The sequence below is a fragment of the Somniosus microcephalus genome, chromosome 30, assembly GCF_052327205.1.
Source record: "Somniosus microcephalus isolate GS21.2 chromosome 30, FLI_Smic_1.0, whole genome shotgun sequence".
NCBI lineage: Eukaryota > Metazoa > Chordata > Chondrichthyes > Squaliformes > Somniosidae > Somniosus > Somniosus microcephalus.
The window spans coordinates 40,858,509-40,878,340 of record NC_141016.1 but is presented as its reverse complement, the minus strand read 5'-3'; positions in this window follow the sequence as shown (position 1 = coordinate 40,878,340).

Sequence of the window (19,832 nt, the reverse complement as noted above, 5' to 3'; positions counted from 1 at the left end):
TCCTGTATCTGTGGGAGGTATCCCTGTAATTCCTGTAGCTGCTAGGTGTATCCCTGTAATTCCTTTACCTGCCAGATGTACCCCTGTAATTCATTTATCTGCGGGAATAACCCCTGTAATCCCTCTTTCTGTGTGATGTATCCCTGTAATTCCTGTATCTGAGGGATGTATCCCTGTAATTCCTGTATCTGCTTGATATATCCCTGTAATTCCTGTATCTGCTGGATGTAACCCTGTTATTCCTGTATCTGCTGGCTGTATCCCTGTAATTCCTGTATCAGCGGGATGTATCCCTGTAAAACCTCTATCTGCAGAATGTATCCCTCTAATTCCTTTACCTGTGGGATGTTTCCCTGTAATTCCTGCATCTGCTGGATGTATCCCTGTCATTCCTGTATCTGCGGGATGTACCCCTTTAATTCCTGTATCTGCGGAATGCATCCATATAATTCCTCTATCTGGGTGATGTATCCCTGTAATTCCTGCATCTGCGGGATGTATCCCTGTAATTCCTGTATCTATGGGATGTATCCCTGCAATTCCTGCATCTGCGGGATGTATCCCTGAAATTCCTGTATCTGCAGGATGTATCCCTGTAATCCCTGTACCTGCTGGATATATCCCTGTAAGTCTTGTATCTGCAGGATATATCCCTGTAATTCCTGTATCTGCGGGATGTATCGCTGTAATTCCTGTATCTGCAGGATGTTTCCCTTTAATTCCTGTATCTGCGGGTTATATCCCTGTAATTCCTGTATCTGGGGAATGTACCCCTGTAATTCCTGTATCTGCAGGATATACCCCTGTAATTCCTGTATCTGCGGGATGTATCCCTGTAAATCCTGTATCTGCTGGATGTATCCCTATAATTCCTGTATCTGCGAGATGTACCCCTGTAATTCCTGTATCTGCTGGATGTATCCCTGTAATTCCTGTATCTGCAGGATGTATCCCTGTAATTCCTGTATCAGCGGGATGTATCCCTGTAATACCTCTATCTGCGGAATGTATCCCTCTAATTCCTTTACCTGTGGGATGTATCCCTGTTATTCCTGTATCTGCAGGATGTTTCCCTGTAATTTCTGTTTCTGCGGTGTGTATCGCTGTAATTCTTGTATCTGCAGGATGTACCCCTGTAATTCTTGTATCTGGGGGATGTATCCTTGTAATTCCTGTATCTGCGGGATGTATCCCTGTAATTCCTGTATCTGCGGGATATATCCCTGTAATTCATGTATCTGCAGGATGTATCCCGGTAATTCCTGTATCTGCAGCGTGTATCCCTGTAATTCCTGTACCTGCTCGATGTACCCCTGTAATTCCTGTGACTGCAGGATGTATCCCTGTATTACCTGTATCTGCAGGATGCTTCCCTCTAATTCCTGTTTCTGCACGAAGTATCATTGTAAATCCTGTATCTGCTGGATGTATCCCTATAATTCCTGTATCTGCGAGATGTACCCCTGTAATTCCTGTATCTGCTGGATGTATCCCTGTAATTCCTGTATCTGCAGGATGTATCCCTGTAATTCCTGTATCAGCGGGATGTATCCCTGTAATACCTCTATCTGCGGAATGTATCCCTCTAATTCCTTTACCTGTGGGATGTATCCCTGTTATTCCTGTATCTGCAGGATGTTTCCCTGTAATTTCTGTTTCTGCGGTGAGTATCGCTGTAATTCTTGTATCTGCAGGATGTACCCCTGTAATTCTTGTATCTGGGGGATGTATCCCTGTAATTCCTGTATCTGCGGGATGTATCCCTGTAATTCCTCTATCTGCGGGATGTATCCCTGTAATTCCTGTGTTGGCGGGATGTACCCCTGTAATTCCTGTATTTGCTGGAAGTATCCCTGTAAATCCTGTATCTGCTGGATCTTTCCCTGTAATTCCTCTATCTGGCTGATGTATCCCTGTAATTCCTGTATCTGCTGGATGTACCCCTGTAATTTCTCTATCTGCTGGATGTATCCCTGTAATTCCTGCATCTGCTGGATGTATCCCTGTCATTCCTGTATCTGCGGGATGTACCACTTTAATTCCTGTATCTGCGGAATGCATCCATATAATTCCTCTATCTGGGTGATGTATCCCTGTAATTCCTGCATCTGCGGGATGTATCCCTGTAATTCCTGTATCTATGGGATGTATCCCTGCATTTCCTGTATCTGCGGGATGTATCACTGAAATTCCTGTATCAGCAGGATGTATCCCTGTAATCCCTGTACCTGCTGGATATATCCCTGTAAGTCTTGTATCTGCAGGATATATCCCTGTAATTCCTGTATCTGCGGGATGTATCGCTGTAATTCCTGTATCTGCAGGATGTTTCCCTTTAATTCCTGTATCTGCGGGTTATATCCCTGGAATTCCTGTATCTGGGGAAGGTACCCCTGTAATTCCTGTATCTGCAGGATATACCCCTGTAAATCCTGTATCTGCGGGATGTATCCCTGTAAATCCTGTATCTGCTGGATGTATCCCTATAATTCCTGTATCTGCGAGATGTACCCCTGTAATTCCTCTATCTGCTGGATGAATCCCTGTAATTCCTGCATCTGCTGGATGTATCCCTGTCATTCCTGTATCTGCGGGATGTACCCCTTTAATTCCTGTATCTGCGGAATGCATCCATATAATTCCTCTATCTGGGTGATGTATCCCTGTAATTCCTGCATCTGCGGGATGTATCCCTGTAATTCCTGTATCTATGGGATGTATCCCTGCAATTCCTGTATCTGCGGGATGTATCACTGAAATTCCTGTATCTCCAGGATGTATCCCTGTAATCCCTGTACCTGCTGGATATATCCCTGTAAGTCTTGTATCTGCAGGATATATCCCTGTAATTCCTGTATCTGCAGGATGTATCGCTGTAATTCCTGTATCTGCAGGATGTTTCCCTTTAATTCCTGTATCTGCGGGTTATATCCCTGGAATTCCTGTATCTGGGGAATGTACCCCTGTAATTCCTGTATCTGCAGGATATACCCCTGTAATTCCTGTATCTGCAGGATGTATCCCTGTAAATCCTGTATCTGCTGGATGTATCCCTATAATTCCTGTATCTGCGAGATGTACCCCTGTAATTCCTGTATCTGCTGGATGTATCCCTGTAATTCCTGTATCTGCAGGATGTATCCCTGTAATTCCTGTATCTGCCGGATGTACCCCTGTAATTCCTGTATCTGCTGGATGTTTCACTGTAATTCATGTATCTGCGGGATGTACCCCTATAATTCCTCTATCTGCGGGATGTATACCTCTAATTCCTTCATCTGTGGGATGTATCCCTGTAATTCCTGTGTCTGCTGGATGTATCCCTGTTATTTCTGTATCTGCAGGATGTATCCCTGTAACTTCTGTTTCTGCGGTGTGTATACCTGTAATTCCTGTATCTGCAGGATGTACCCCTGTAATTCCACTATCTGGGGGATGTATCCCTGTAATTCCTGTATCTGTGCGTTGTATCCCTGTAATTCCTGTATCTGCGGGATGTATCCCTGTAATTCATGTATCTGCAGGATGTATCCCGGTAAATTCCTGTATCTGCAGGATGTATCCTTGTAATTCCTGTACCTGCTCGATGTACCCCTGTAATTCCTGTAACTGCAGGGTGTATCCCTGTATTACCTGTATCTGCAGGATGTATCCATCTAATTCCTTTATCTGCACGATGTATCCATGTAAATCCTGTATCTGCAGGATGTATCCCTGTAATTCCTGTATCTGGGGGATGTATCCCTGTCATTCCTGTATCTGCGGGATGTATCCCTGTAATTCCTGTATCTGCGGGATGTATCATTGTAATTCCTCTATGTGCGCAATGTATCCCTGTAATTCCTGTGTTGGCGGGATGTACCCCTGTAATTCTTGTATTTGCTGGATGTATCCCTGTAATTCGTGTATCTTTTGAATCTTTCCCCGTAATTCCTCTATCTGGCTGATGTATCCCTGTATTTCCTGTATCTGCTGGATGTACCCCTGTAATTCCTGTATCTGCTGGATGTGTCCCTGGAATTCCTGTATCTGCGGGATGTATCCCTGTAATTCCTGTATCTGCGGGATGTATCCCTGTAATTCCTGTATCTGTGGGATGTATCCCTGCAATTCCTGTATCTGCGGAATGTATCCCTGAAATTCCTGTATCTGCAGGATGTATCCCTGTAATCCCTGTATCTGCTGGATATATCCCTGTAAGTCCTGTATCTGTGGGATGTATCCCTGTAATTCCTGTATCTGCGGGATGTATCACTGTAATTCCTGTATCTGCGGGATGTTTCCCTGTAATTCCTGTATCTGCGGGTTGTATCCCTGTAATTCCTGTATCTGGGGAATGTACCCCTGTAATTCCTGTATCTGCAGGATGTACCCCTGTAATTCCTGTATCTGCGGGATGTATCCCTGTAATTCCTGTATCTGCTGGATATATCCCTGTAATTCCTGTATCTGCTGGATGTATCCCTGTAATTCCTGTATCTGCGGGATGTATCCCTGTAATTCCTGTATCTGCGGGATGTACCCCTGTAATTCATGTATCTGCTTGATGTTTCCCTGTAATTCATGTATCTGCGGGATGTACCCCTATATTTCCTGTACCTGCTGGACGTATCCCTGTAATTCCAGTATCTGCTGGATGTATCCCTGTAATTCCTGTATCTGCTGGATGTATCCCTGTAATGCCTGTATCGGTGTGATTTATCCCTGTAATTCCTGTATCTGCGGGATGTATCCCTGTAATTCCTGTATCTGCTGGATGTAACCCTGTAATTCCTGTATCTGTGGGAGGTATCCCTGTAATTCCTGTAGCTGCTAGGTGTATCCCTGTAATTCCTTTACCTGCCAGATGTACCCCTGTAATTCATTTATCTGCGGGAATAACCCCTGTAATCCCTCTTTCTGTGTGATGTATCCCTGTAATTCCTGTATCTGAGGGATGTATCCCTGTAATTCCTGTATCTGCTTGATATATCCCTGTAATTCCTGTATCTGCTGGATGTAACCCTGTTATTCCTGTATCTGCTGGCTGTATCCCTGTAATTCCTGTATCAGCGGGATGTATCCCTGTAAAACCTCTATCTGCAGAATGTATCCCTCTAATTCCTTTACCTGTGGGATGTTTCCCTGTAATTCCTGCATCTGCTGGATGTATCCCTGTCATTCCTGTATCTGCGGGATGTACCCCTTTAATTCCTGTATCTGCGGAATGCATCCATATAATTCCTCTATCTGGGTGATGTATCCCTGTAATTCCTGCATCTGCGGGATGTATCCCTGTAATTCCTGTATCTATGGGATGTATCCCTGCAATTCCTGCATCTGCGGGATGTATCCCTGAAATTCCTGTATCTGCAGGATGTATCCCTGTAATCCCTGTACCTGCTGGATATATCCCTGTAAGTCTTGTATCTGCAGGATATATCCCTGTAATTCCTGTATCTGCGGGATGTATCGCTGTAATTCCTGTATCTGCAGGATGTTTCCCTTTAATTCCTGTATCTGCGGGTTATATCCCTGTAATTCCTGTATCTGGGGAATGTACCCCTGTAATTCCTGTATCTGCAGGATATACCCCTGTAATTCCTGTATCTGCGGGATGTATCCCTGTAAATCCTGTATCTGCTGGATGTATCCCTATAATTCCTGTATCTGCGAGATGTACCCCTGTAATTCCTGTATCTGCTGGATGTATCCCTGTAATTCCTGTATCTGCAGGATGTATCCCTGTAATTCCTGTATCAGCGGGATGTATCCCTGTAATACCTCTATCTGCGGAATGTATCCCTCTAATTCCTTTACCTGTGGGATGTATCCCTGTTATTCCTGTATCTGCAGGATGTTTCCCTGTAATTTCTGTTTCTGCGGTGTGTATCGCTGTAATTCTTGTATCTGCAGGATGTACCCCTGTAATTCTTGTATCTGGGGGATGTATCCTTGTAATTCCTGTATCTGCGGGATGTATCCCTGTAATTCCTGTATCTGCGGGATATATCCCTGTAATTCATGTATCTGCAGGATGTATCCCGGTAATTCCTGTATCTGCAGCGTGTATCCCTGTAATTCCTGTACCTGCTCGATGTACCCCTGTAATTCCTGTGACTGCAGGATGTATCCCTGTATTACCTGTATCTGCAGGATGCTTCCCTCTAATTCCTGTTTCTGCACGAAGTATCATTGTAAATCCTGTATCTGCGGGATGTATCCCTGTAATTCCTGTATCTGGGGGATATATCCCTGTCATTCCTGTATCTGCAGGATGTATCCCTGTAATTCCTGTATCTGCGGGATGTATCACTGTAATTCCTCTATCTGCGGGATGTATCCCTGTAATTCCTGTGTTGGCGGGATGTACCCCTGTAATTCCTGTATTTGCTGGAAGTATCCCTGTAAATCCTGTATCTGCTGGATCTTTCCCTGTAATTCCTCTATCTGGCTGATGTATCCCTGTAATTCCTGTATCTGCTGGATGTACCCCTGTAATTTCTCTATCTGCTGGATGTATCCCTGTAATTCCTGCATCTGCTGGATGTATCCCTGTCATTCCTGTATCTGCGGGATGTACCACTTTAATTCCTGTATCTGCGGAATGCATCCATATAATTCCTCTATCTGGGTGATGTATCCCTGTAATTCCTGCATCTGCGGGATGTATCCCTGTAATTCCTGTATCTATGGGATGTATCCCTGCAATTCCTGTATCTGCGGGATGTATCACTGAAATTCCTGTATCAGCAGGATGTATCCCTGTAATCCCTGTACCTGCTGGATATATCCCTGTAAGTCTTGTATCTGCAGGATATATCCCTGTAATTCCTGTATCTGCGGGATGTATCGCTGTAATTCCTGTATCTGCAGGATGTTTCCCTTTAATTCCTGTATCTGCGGGTTATATCCCTGTAATTCCTGTATCTGGGGAATGTACCCCTGTAATTCCTGTATCTGCAGGATATACCCCTGTAATTCCTGTATCTGCGGGATGTATCCCTGTAAATCCTGTATCTGCTGGATGTATCCCTATAATTCCTCTATCTGCGAGATGTACCCCTGTAATTCCTGTATCTGCTGGATGTATCCCTGTAATTCCTGTATCTGCAGGATGTATCCCTGTAATTCCTGTATCAGCGGGATGTATCCCTGTAATACCTCTATCTGCGGAATGTATCCCTCTAATTCCTTTACCTGTGGGATGTATCCCTGTTATTCCTGTATCTGCAGGATGTTTCCCTGTAATTTCTGTTTCTGCGGTGTGTATCACTGTAATTCTTGTATCTGCAGGATGTACCCCTGTAATTCTTGTATCTGGGGGATGTATCCCTGTAATTCCTGTATCTGCGGGATGTATCCCTGTAATTCCTGTATCTGCAGGATATATCCCTGTAATTCATGTATCTGCAGGATGTATCCCGGTAATTCCTGTATCTGCAGCGTGTATCCCTGTAATTCCTGTACCTGCTCGATGTACCCCTGTAATTCCTGTGACTGCAGGATGTATCCCTGTATTACCTGTATCTGCAGGATGCTTCCCTCTAATTCCTGTTTCTGCACGAAGTATCATTGAAAATCCTGTATCTGCGGGATGTATCCCTGTAATTCCTGTATCTGGGGGATATATCCCTGTCATTCCTGTATCTGCAGGATGTATCCCTGTAATTCCTGTATCTGCGGGATGTATCACTGTAATTCCTCTATCTGCGGGATGTATCCCTGTAATTCCTGTGTTGGCGGGATGTACCCCTGTAATTCCTGTATTTGCTGGAAGTATCCCTGTAATTCCTGTATCTGCTGGATCTTTCCCTGTAATTCCTCTATCTGGCTGATGTATCCCTGTAATTCCTGTATCTGCTGGATGTACCCCTGTAATTTCTCTATCTGCTGGATGTATCCCTGTAATTCCTGCATCTGCTGGATGTATCCCTGTCATTCCTGTATCTGCGGGATGTACCCCTTTAATTCCTGTATCTGCGGAATGCATCCATATAATTCCTCTATCTGTGTGATGTATCCCTGTAATTCCTGCATCTGCGGGATGTATCCCTGTAATTCCTGTATCTATGGGATGTATCCCTGCAATTCCTGTATCTGCGGGATGTATCACTGAAATTCCTGTATCTCCAGGATGTATCCCTGTAATCCCTGTACCTGCTGGATATATCCCTGTAAGTCTTGTATCTGCAGGATATATCCCTGTAATTCCTGTATCTGCAGGATGTATCGCTGTAATTCCTGTATCTGCAGGATGTTTCCCTTTAATTCCTGTATCTGCGGGTTATATCCCTGGAATTCCTGTATCTGGGGAATGTACCCCTGTAATTCCTGTATCTGCAGGATATACCCCTGTAATTCCTGTATCTGCAGGATGTATCCCTGTAAATCCTGTATCTGCTGGATGTATCCCTATAATTCCTGTATCTGCGAGATGTACCCCTGTAATTCCTGTATCTGCTGGATGTATCCCTGTAATTCCTGTATCTGCAGGATGTATTCCTGTAATTCCTGTATCTGCCGGATGTACCCCTGTAATTCCTGTATCTGCTGGATGTTTCACTGTAATTCATGTATCTGCGGGATGTACCCCTATAATTCCTCTATCTGCGGGATGTATACCTCTAATTCCTTCATCTGTGGGATGTATCCCTGTAATTCCTGTGTCTGCTGGATGTATCCCTGTTATTTCTGTATCTGCAGGATGTATCCCTGTAACTTCTGTTTCTGCGGTGTGTATACCTGTAATTCCTGTATCTGCAGGATGTACCCCTGTAATTCCACTATCTGGGGGATGTATCCCTGTAATTCCTGTATCTGTGCGTTGTATCCCTGTAATTCCTGTATCTGCGGGATGTATCCCTGTAATTCATGTATCTGCAGGATGTATCCCGGTAAATTCCTGTATCTGCAGGATGTATCCTTGTAATTCCTGTACCTGCTCGATGTACCCCTGTAATTCCTGTAACTGCAGGGTGTATCCCTGTATTACCTGTATCTGCAGGATGTATCCATCTAATTCCTTTATCTGCACGATGTATCCATGTAAATCCTGTATCTGCAGGATGTATCCCTGTAATTCCTGTATCTGGGGGATGTATCCCTGTCATTCCTGTATCTGCGGGATGTATCCCTGTAATTCCTGTATCTGCGGGATGTATCATTGTAATTCCTCTATGTGCGCAATGTATCCCTGTAATTCCTGTGTTGGCGGGATGTACCCCTGTAATTCTTGTATTTGCTGGATGTATCCCTGTAATTCGTGTATCTTTTGAATCTTTCCCCGTAATTCCTCTATCTGGCTGATGTATCCCTGTATTTCCTGTATCTGCTGGATGTACCCCTGTAATTCCTGTATCTGCTGGATGTGTCCCTGGAATTCCTGTATCTGCGGGATGTATCCCTGTAATTCCTGTATCTGCGGGATGTATCCCTGTAATTCCTGTATCTGTGGGATGTATCCCTGCAATTCCTGTATCTGCGGAATGTATCCCTGAAATTCCTGTATCTGCAGGATGTATCCCTGTAATCCCTGTATCTGCTGGATATATCCCTGTAAGTCCTGTATCTGTGGGATGTATCCCTGTAATTCCTGTATCTGCGGGATGTATCACTGTAATTCCTGTATCTGCGGGATGTTTCCCTGTAATTCCTGTATCTGCGGGTTGTATCCCTGTAATTCCTGTATCTGGGGAATGTACCCCTGTAATTCCTGTATCTGCAGGATGTACCCCTGTAATTCCTGTATCTGCGGGATGTATCCCTGTAATTCCTGTATCTGCTGGATATATCCCTGTAATTCCTGTATCTGCTGGATGTATCCCTGTAATTCCTGTATCTGCGGGATGTATCCCTGTAATTCCTGTATCTGCGGGATGTACCCCTGTAATTCATGTATCTGCTTGATGTTTCCCTGTAATTCATGTATCTGCGGGATACATAGATACATAGATACATAGAAGATAGGAGCAGGAGTAGGCCATTCGGCCCTTCGTGCCTGCTCCGCCATTCGATGAGATCATGGCTGATCCTTTAATTCAGTATCCCGTCCCCGCCTTCTCTCCGTAACCCTTAACCCCTTTTGCCCGTAGAAATATATCTAATTCCCTCTTAAATATATTTAATGAGCTGGCGTACACTGCCCTCTGTGGCAATGAGTTCCACAGGTTCACCACTCTCTGAGTGAAGAAATTCCCCCGATGTACCCCTATATTTCCTGTATCTGCTGGATGTACCCCTGTAATTCCTGTATCTGCTGGATGTATCCCTGTAATGCCTGTATCGGTGTGATTTATCCCTGTAATTCCTGTATCTGCGGGATGTATCCCTGTAATTCCTGTATCTGCTGGATGTAACCCTGTAATTCCTGTATCTGTGGGAGGTATCCCTGTAATTCCTGTAGCTGCTAGGTGTATCCCTGTAATTCCTTTACCTGCCAGATGTACCCCTGTAATTCATTTATCTGCGGGAATAACCCCTGTAATCCCTCTTTCTGTGTGATGTATCCCTGTAATTCCTGTATCTGAGGGATGTATCCCTGTAATTCCTGTATCTGCTTGATATATCCCTGTAATTCCTGTATCTGCTGGATGTAACCCTGTTATTCCTGTATCTGCTGGCTGTATCCCTGTAATTCCTGTATCAGCGGGATGTATCCCTGTAAAACCTCTATCTGCGGAATGTATCCCTCTAATTCCTTTACCTGTGGGATGTTTCCCTGTTATTCCTGTATCTGCAGGATGTATCCCTGTAATTTCTGTTTCTGCGGTGTGTATCGCTGTAATTCTTGTATCTGCAGGATGTACCCCTGTAATTCTTGTATCTGGGGATGTATCCCTGTAATTCCTGTATCTGCGGGATGTATCCCTGTAATTCCTGTATCTGCAGGATATATCCCTGTAATTCATGTATCTGCAGGATGTATCCCGGTAATTCCTGTATCTGCAGCGTGTATCCCTGTAATTCCTGTACCTGCTCGATGTACCCCTGTAATTCCTGTAACTGCAGGATGTACCCCTGTATTACCTGTATCTGCAGGATGCATCCCTCTAATTCCTGTTTCTGCGCAAAGTATCCATGTAAATCCTGTATCTGCGGGATGTATCCCTGTAATTCCTGTATCTGGGGGATGTATCCCTGTCATTCCTGTATCTGCGGGATGTATCCCTGTAATTCATGTACCTGCGGGATGTATCACTGTAATTCCTCTATCTGCGGGATGTATCCCTGTAATTCCTGTGTCGGCGGGATGTACCCCTGTAATTCTTGTATTTGCTGGAAGTATCCCTGTAATTCCTGTATCTGCTGGATCTTTCCCTGTAATTCCTCTATCTGGCTGATGTATCCCTGTAATTCCTGTATCTGCTGGATGTACCCCTGTAATTCCTGTATCTGCTGGATGTATCCCTGTAATTCCTGCATCTGCTGGAGGTATCCCTGTCATTCCTGTATCTGCGGGATGTACCCCTTTAATTCCTGTATCTGCGGAATGCATCCATATAATTCCTCTATCTGGGTGATGTATCCCTGTAATTCATGTATCTGCGGGATGTATCCCTGTAATTCCTGTATCTGTGGGATGTATCCCTGCAATTCCTGTATCTGCGGGATGTATCCCTGAAATTCCTGCATCTGCAGGATGTATCCCTCTAATCCCTGTACCTGCTGGATATATCCCTGTAAGTCTTGTATCTGCAGGATGTATCCCTGTAATTCCTGTATCTGCGGGATGTATCGCTGTAATTCCTGTATCTGCAGGATGTTTCCCTTTAATTCCTGTATCTGCGGGTTATATCCCTGTAATTCCTGTATCTGGGGAATGTACCCCTGTAATTCCTGTATCTGCAGGATATACCCCTGTAATTCCTGTATCTGTGGGATGTATCCCTGTAATTCCTGTATCTGCTGGATGTATCCCTGTAATTCCTGTATCTGCTGGATGTATCCCTGTAATTCCTGTATCTGCGAGATGTACCCCTGTAATTCCTGTATCTGCTGGATGTATCCCTGTAATTCCTGTATCTGCAGGATGTATCCCTGTAATTCCTGTATCTGCCGGATGTACCCCTGTAATTCCTGTATCTGCGGGATGTATCCCTATAATTCCTCTATCTGCTGGATGTATCCCTGTAATTCCTGTATCTGCGGGATGTATCCATGTAATTCCTGTATCTGCAGGATGTATCCCTGTAATTCCTTTATCTGCCGGATGTAGCCCTGTAATACCTGTATCTGCTGGATGTTTCCCTGTAATTCCTGTATCTGCAGGATGTACAGCTGTAATTCCTTTATCTGCTGGATGTCATAGAGTCATAGGCCTGGAAATTCAGTATAGCCACTTTTGGGGCGGAAAAGTCGGGCGGCCGCTAAAGTTTGCGCCCGGCGCAAAGTTGAGGCCACTTCGTCGATATTCAGTAGCTTTGCCCTAAGAGTTTGCTCGAGCGCTAAAACTGGCGTTCCACAACTATCTTTAGGCACAAAGCCGACGGTGCTGAGCTAAACCGCCGAGGCCGGGCGCAGTGCAGGTGCGGTCATTTCTTGATTGACAGCAGACACCCTGGCGCCGGCCAGCTCTTAAAGGGGGAAGGGTCGAGTTCGTCTGCTGCCACGCCCTGGACACTGCAGCCCTCCAGCTAGGCCTAAACACTGCTGCTGAACGGAAATAACGCCGGGAAAGATGCAGAACGCCCGTGAACGAGCGCAGCGCTTCTCTGGCCATGATTTAAAGCTGCCGTTTGGGGCTTTGGAGAGGAGATGCAAAATCCTGTTCCCAGACAGTGGGAAGAAGCCTGCGACCAGCGTCTACAGGAAAGCCTGGAGGGAGGTCGCCATCAGGGTGACAGCCAACAGCGAGGTCCCCAGGAACTCTGTCCAATGCAGAAAAAAGTTCAATGACCTCACCAGGATTGTCAGGGTGAGTACCCTTTCCAGTGTCCTCCTCATCCTTGCATGTGCACCTCACATTATGGGCAAAGGGACCTGAAAGCCTTAATGGCCAGCCCTCATCCAGCAGCTATGGGACTGGCATGAACATCAATTGCACATTCTGCACTTTCCACACTGGCCAAGCTATTCGACCATGGGAGGCAGTGCACACCAGATCAGGGCTATACACTGTACTTAGAGGCCGTCCTTTCTCTTGCAGGCCAAGCTGGCCCACAATCAGAAGAGCCGGACTGAGACCGGGGGAGGCGGTCCCCAGATCCAGCAGCTCACTGACCTGGAAGAGCGCGTGGGTCACCTCATGGGAGCCCGGGTGATTGGGCCTGTTGCCAGTGGAGATGCCGACCCTGTTCTGGGCACCAATGGTAAGGACATCACTTTTTGGACCTCTCTCGTCCCACTTGCGCATCAGATCTACATCCTTTGCCACTGTCCGACCAATGCGCTGAATGCCACCACTCATGCCTCCCTCGCTGACGCCCTCTCCTCAATCTAAAGCTACCCTTGTCCCTTCCTGCTTTCAGATGGTGAGGAGGAGGTCCCTGAAGCTGCCAGTGACAGCCCCTCGGAAGAGGAAGAGGAGGAGGAAGAGGAAGAGGAAGGCGGCCCATCAGGGGAACCCTCACCCGTGCCAGGGGATGCCAATGTAGGGGACACGTCTTCCCTGGAGGAGAGCCTGGGGGAAGTGTCGGAAGGGAGTGTCGCTCCTGGGACCAGTGGCGTGCAGCAATGCAGGGGGTGTACGGTTGCTCAGCGGCCTTCTTCCCAGAGGGGTGTAGTTGCTGGGCCCAGTGGCATCCAGCAATGCGGGAAGGGTCGGCCAGCTCAGCGGCCTTCTCCCCAGAGGGAGAGTCCGGCCTCCAGTCCGGCGACGGTCAACTCCGAGGAGCTGCGCCTCCTCGATCAAATGTCCGTGGACTCAGAGCGCCGGCACACCGAGCTCATGGGGGTTGTGGCACGGATGCCTGAGGCCATTGAGTCCCTGGCTCATAGTGTGGCCGAGTTCAGGGCCTCACAGGCCAGGAGTTTGGAGCTATTCGGGGCAGCACAGGACGCGAGTCATGCCGAATTTGTGGCAGCACAGGCAGCGAGTTGGGTAGAATTCGGGGCAGCTCACGCAGTGAGTAGGCAGGTGATCAGTGGTGCCGTGCAGTCACTGGCTGGTCTGATGCGGTCACAGACCAGGGCAGCACAGGCACTCACTGCTGCCACACTCGCTGCGTCAGCCAGGCATCGCCAGGACACCCGCCGCGCTGTAGCAGCACAGCGGTCTGTCGTTCGGCACATTGCAGCGCATGCTGCAGTGCGGGCCCGGGCGAGTGCCAGTGTGTCACTTGACCAGCGGCCGCCTGCCAAACGCCAGCTTGCCCCCATTCCTCCAGCCACCACTGTCACTCCTCCAGTTGAGCTGCCACGAGATGCTGGTCCGACTGATGCTGGCCAGCCACAGCTGCAGCATTCACCAGCCGGCCCCTCGAGGCCCAGACCTCGTCTAGGCCGGCCCCCAAGGGCATCTGCCGTGGTGACATGTGCCCCTCAGGAGCCTTCCCCCAGCCTTGCAGCAGCCACTGGGCGTGGTTTGAGGAGGAGCAGCAGGGCGGCCAGGGGCCGCCAAAGGCTGGACAAGGAATCGCCCTCGCGGGCCACAAAGTAGAGGGTGTGGACAAATGTTTGTTTATATTGGGATGGTTGTTTTGTTTCTGGGGATGGTTGTTTTGTTTCTGGGGATGGTTGTTTAGTTAAGGCCGAGGATGAAGGCCATTTTTGTTTAAATGTTTTGTTATTCCGCCCCAGGTTGTGGGAGTGAGTCATGTGTGTGACTGTTTTTTGGGGGGTGTTGTGTGTTTTTGGGTTTCATGTGGGAAGGGCCCTGAGTTTGTTCAATAAAGCATTTTATTTATTCATCTTGTCCATGTTTGATCTTTGAAGTGTTTGTTGCCTTAAGCGGCTGAGGGCTTGCGGAGCAGCTGCATTCATGTTCTTTCATTGGCACAAGCCATTCCCTGACAGGGGGCCTAGAAGTGACGTTCAATAAGTCACCGACGGGCGGCCCTTGGACCTTGTGCCTCCCTCCTGGCCTGGTACTCCTCCTCCCCCTCCTCCTCCTCCTCCTCCTCATGCTCCTCCTGCTCCTCCTCCTGAGGTGGTGCTCCAGCGTGAGGTGGCAGTGCCTGAGTCCTGCAGTTGGCCAGGTTGTGCAGCATGCAGCAAACGACCACAAACTGCGAGACTCGCTCCGGCGAATACTGCAGAGATCCACCGGAACGATCCAGGCAGCGGAACCATTGCTTGAGGATGCCAATTGTTTGTTCTATGATGTTCCTAGTCGCTTGATGGCTCTCGTTGTATGCCTCTTCAGCAGGGGTTGTGGGCGCACGGAGCGGGGTCATGAGCCAGGTACACAAAGGGTAGCCTTTGTCCCCGATAAGCCATCCTCTTGGGTGAGGCTGTGCCTGGAAGATGTCAGCCACAGTAGTCTGTCGCAGGATAAAGGCATCGTGACTGCTGCCTGGAAAGCGGGCATTGACAGCTAGGATGCGCTGCCTGTGGTCACACACCAGCTGTACGTTGAGGGAATGGTAGCCCTTCCGGTTGCGGTAATCCTCGGGATGGTCCAGAGGTGCCCGCAAAGCCACATGCGTGCAGTCAATGGCGCCCTGCACCATGGGGAAGTCCGCGATTCTTGCAAATCCCACTGCACGCTGCTGCTGCCTCTCCAGGGTCATGGGGAAGGAGATGAATTGGCGTCTCCTTCTGAAAAGGGCATTGGTGACCTGGTGGATGCAGCAATGCACGGCGAACTGGGATATGTTAGCAATGTCCCCAGCAGCTGATTGGAAGGAGCCGGTGGCATAGAAGTTCAGAGCCACTGTCACCTTCACTTCCACCGACAGAGACGTCCTGCAACTCAGCTGTGGATGCAGATCTCTGTGAAGCAGATGGCAGATCTCTGCAACCACCTCCCTTCTGAATCGTAGCCTCCTAACACATTGCGCGCCAGTCATGTTGAGATATGAGACCTGCTGGCGGTATTGCCTGAGTGGGTAAGGCCCATGTTGCCGACGCCTGTTGCCCCCTCTGCATCTAGCCAGGGCTGTCCCTCTAACACAGCATCTGCGAGCCCTTCCGACATAATCCTGAAACTCAGCATTGGCACCCCATGCAGCCCCCATAATATGCTGGCAAACAATGAGATATCAGTGAAGGCGAATTGCAAAGCTCTGGCCTGAAGCCAAAAATACCTGTCCTAGTGTTGGCCCAAAGCAGTAAGCTCCCTTCCTTGGTTTTAAAAAAAAAATCCGTTGCACAAGAGTGATTGCTGCAAAATGCCTGCCCTTTATAGTGCAGGGTAAGTGCCCTTTAATTTGCGCTCCCCGCGGCCCGCTTCGGCTGTGCACCGTTCCACTCCACAGTCGTTAGGGCCGCCCGGCGCACAATGGGCCGGCGCGACTGAAGTTCCGGTTTGGGGCGCACAAAGGGCGTTGCACGAGGAAATGACATCATAATCTGCGCGCGCAGCAGGGCGCACGCAAAGACTTTGCGCCGGCGCTAAATGTCTACTGAAGTTAGGGCGAGGCGCAGATAGCGCTGCGCCCGGGCGCTAAGCGCCTAGCGCTCGAGATCTACTCCTCCTAAGGTGCTAACGGCTGGCGCACGCAACTGAATTTCTAGGCCATAGAGTCATAGGCCTAGAAATTAGCTACAGCCCCACCAGCTCGCTGGTGGCCAGAATTTACCGTTGGGCGTGGAGCGACTCGCGCCCAGCCGATATTCAGTTTCAGCGCCCAAAGTCGAGGACGGCCGCTGTTCAAGGGTGTGGCCGCCCCCGCTTGGGGCGCTGAAACTGAATATCGGCGCGCTAGTGGCCGCAGAACCACCCGCAGCGGAGCGGCAGGCTGCGGTACTGCAGGCCTTCCTCCCTCTCTTAAGGGGGAGGTGCCTGCAGCAGCCGGAGCGCCGATCGCGAGTGCCGGCAAAAGAGCCCGGCACAACGGAGAAGTGCCGGGCTCCCGGAAACCAGCCGGCAATGCCGCGGGGTGGGGGGTGGTGGAGGAGGCCGGGGAAGGAGGTGCGGGCAGGCGGCCACCGAAGAAGCGGCCGGCCGCACCTCCACTTTAAAGCGCCCCACTAAGGCTGCTGTACGGACCCGGTCTCCGAATGCTATTAGCGGCCGCCACGGAAGAGGCGGCCGCTACTGAAGATGGGGGTCGGGCCGGTGTCGGGGCGGTACCGGGGCGCTGCGCACATCGATGACGTCATCGGTGGCGGCGCAGCGCTAATGGCTACCGCCGCAATTAGCGCGTCAATGAAGTTCGCCCGAAGTTTGCAGACTGGCGCAGAAGCCCTCTTTGGGTGGTAACTGGGCGCAAAGCCCACTGAATTTCCATGCCATAGAGTTATACAGCACGGATAGAGGCCCTTCGGCCCATCGTGTCCGCGCCGGCCATCAAGCCCTGTCTAATCTAATCCCATATTCCAGCATTTGGTCCGTAGCCTTGTATGCTATGGCATTTCAAGTGCTCATCCAAATGCTTCTTAAATGTTGTGAGGGTTCCAGCCTCCACAACCCTTTCAGGCAGTGAGTTCCAGACTCCAACCACCCTCTGGGTGAAAAAGTTCTTTCTCAAATCCCCTCTAAACCTCCCGCCCTTTACCTTGAATCTATGCCCCCTAGTTATTGACCCTTCTACTAAGGGAAAAAGCTCCTTAGTATCCATCCTATCTATGCCCCTCATAATTTTGTACACCTCAATCATGTCCCCCCTCAGCCTCCTCTGCTCCAAGGAAAACAAACCCAATCTGCCCAGTCTCTCTTCATAGCTGAAGCGCTCCAGCCCTGGTAACATCCTGGTGAATCTCCTCTGCACCCTCTCCAAAGCGATCACATCCTTCCTGTAGTGTGGCGACCAGAACTGCACACAGTATTCCAGCTGTGGCCTAACCAATGTTTTATACAGCTCCATCATGACCTCCTTGCTCTTATATTCTATGCCTCGGCTAATGAAGGCAAGTATCCCATATGCCTTTTTTACCACCTTATCCACCTGTTCCGCCGCCTTCAGGGATCTGTGTACTTGCACACCCAGATCCCTCTGACCCTCCGTCTTGCCTAGGGTCTTACCATTCATTGTGTATTCCCTTGCCTTGTTAGTCCCCCCAAAGTGCATCACCTCGCACTTTTCCGGGTTAAATTCCATTTGCCAATGTTCCGTCCATCTGACCAACCCATCTATATCGTCCTGCAGACTGAGACTACCCTCCTCGCTATTTACCACCCTACCAATTTTTGTATCATCCGCAAACTTACTGATCATACCTTTTACATTCATATCAAAGTCATTAATGTAGACCACAAACAGCAAGGGACCCAGCACCGATCCCTGTGGAACCCCACTTGCCACAGGCTTCCAGTCACAAAAACAACCTTCGACCATCACCCTCTGCCTTCTGCCACTAAGCCAGTTTTGTATCCAATGTGCCAAGGCACCCTGGATTCCATGGGCTCTTACCTTCTTGACCAGTCTCCTGTGCGGGACTTTATCGAAGGCCTTACTGAAATCCATGTATATCACATCCACTGCGTTACCCTCATCCACACGCCTAGTCACCCCCTCAAAAAATTCAATCAAATTAGTCAGACATGATCTTCCCTTGACAAAGCCATGTTGACTATCCCTGATTAATCCTTGCCTCTCCAAGTGGAGACAAATTTTGTCCCTCAGAATTTTTTCCAATAATTTTCCCAACACTGATGTTAGGCTCACTGGCCTGTAGTTCCCCGGTTTTTCCCTACTTCCCTTCTTGAATAATGGTACTACATTAGTGGTTCTCCAGTCCTCTGGCACATCCCCTGTGGCCAGAGAGGTCCTGAATATATGTGTTAGAGCCCCCGCAATCTCTTCCTTTGCCTCACACAGCAGCCTGGGATACATTTCGTCCAGGCCTGGGGATTTATCCATTTTTAGGCCAGCTAAAACCGCCAATACCTCCTCCCTCTCGATGTTAATATGTTCGAGCATATCACAGCCCCCCCGCCCTATTTCTATGTCTACATCGTCCTTCTCCATAGTGAAAACAGATGCAAAAAATTCATTTAGAACCCCTCCTACATCTTCCGGCTCCACACACAGTTTGTCACTTTTGTCCCTAATGGGCCCTATTTTTTCCCTAGTTATCCTCTTACCCTTAATATACTTATAAAACATCTTAGGATTTTCCTTTATTTTGCTCACCAGTGTTATTTCATGGCCCCTCCTTGATCTCCTAATTTCTTTTTTAAGTATCCCCCTGCACTTTTTGTACTCCTCTAGGGCTTCCTCCGTCTTTAGCCTTTTGTATCTGCCAAAAGCCCTCCTTTTTTTCCTAATCCATTCTCGTATATCCCCTGACATCCAAGGTTCCCTGTGGTTTCTGGAACCACCCTTGCCCTTTACGGGAACATGTTGCCATTGTATGATCTCAATCTCCCTTCTGAAAGCCTCCCATTGCTCCGATGCGCATTTTCCTACAAGTAGCTGATCCCAGTCCATTTTGGCCAGATCCTGCCTTATCCTATTAAAATCGGCCTTCCCCCAATTTAGAACCTTTATTTCCGGCCCATCCCTGTCCTTTTTCATGACCACCTTAAAACTCACCATATTATGGTCACTGTCACCAAAGTGCTCACCTACTAGCACTTCTTCCACTTGGCCGGCCACATTCCCTAGAATTAGGTCCAGTACCGTCCCCTCTCTTGTAGGACCTTCTAAATGCTGGCTCAAAAAGCTCTCCTGGATGCACTTTAATAATTCTACACCCTCTGTGCCTTTCACACTCTGACTATCCCAGCTAATATTGGGGAAGTTGAAATCCCCCATTATTATTACCCTATTATTTGCACATTTCTCTGAGATTTGCCTACATATCTG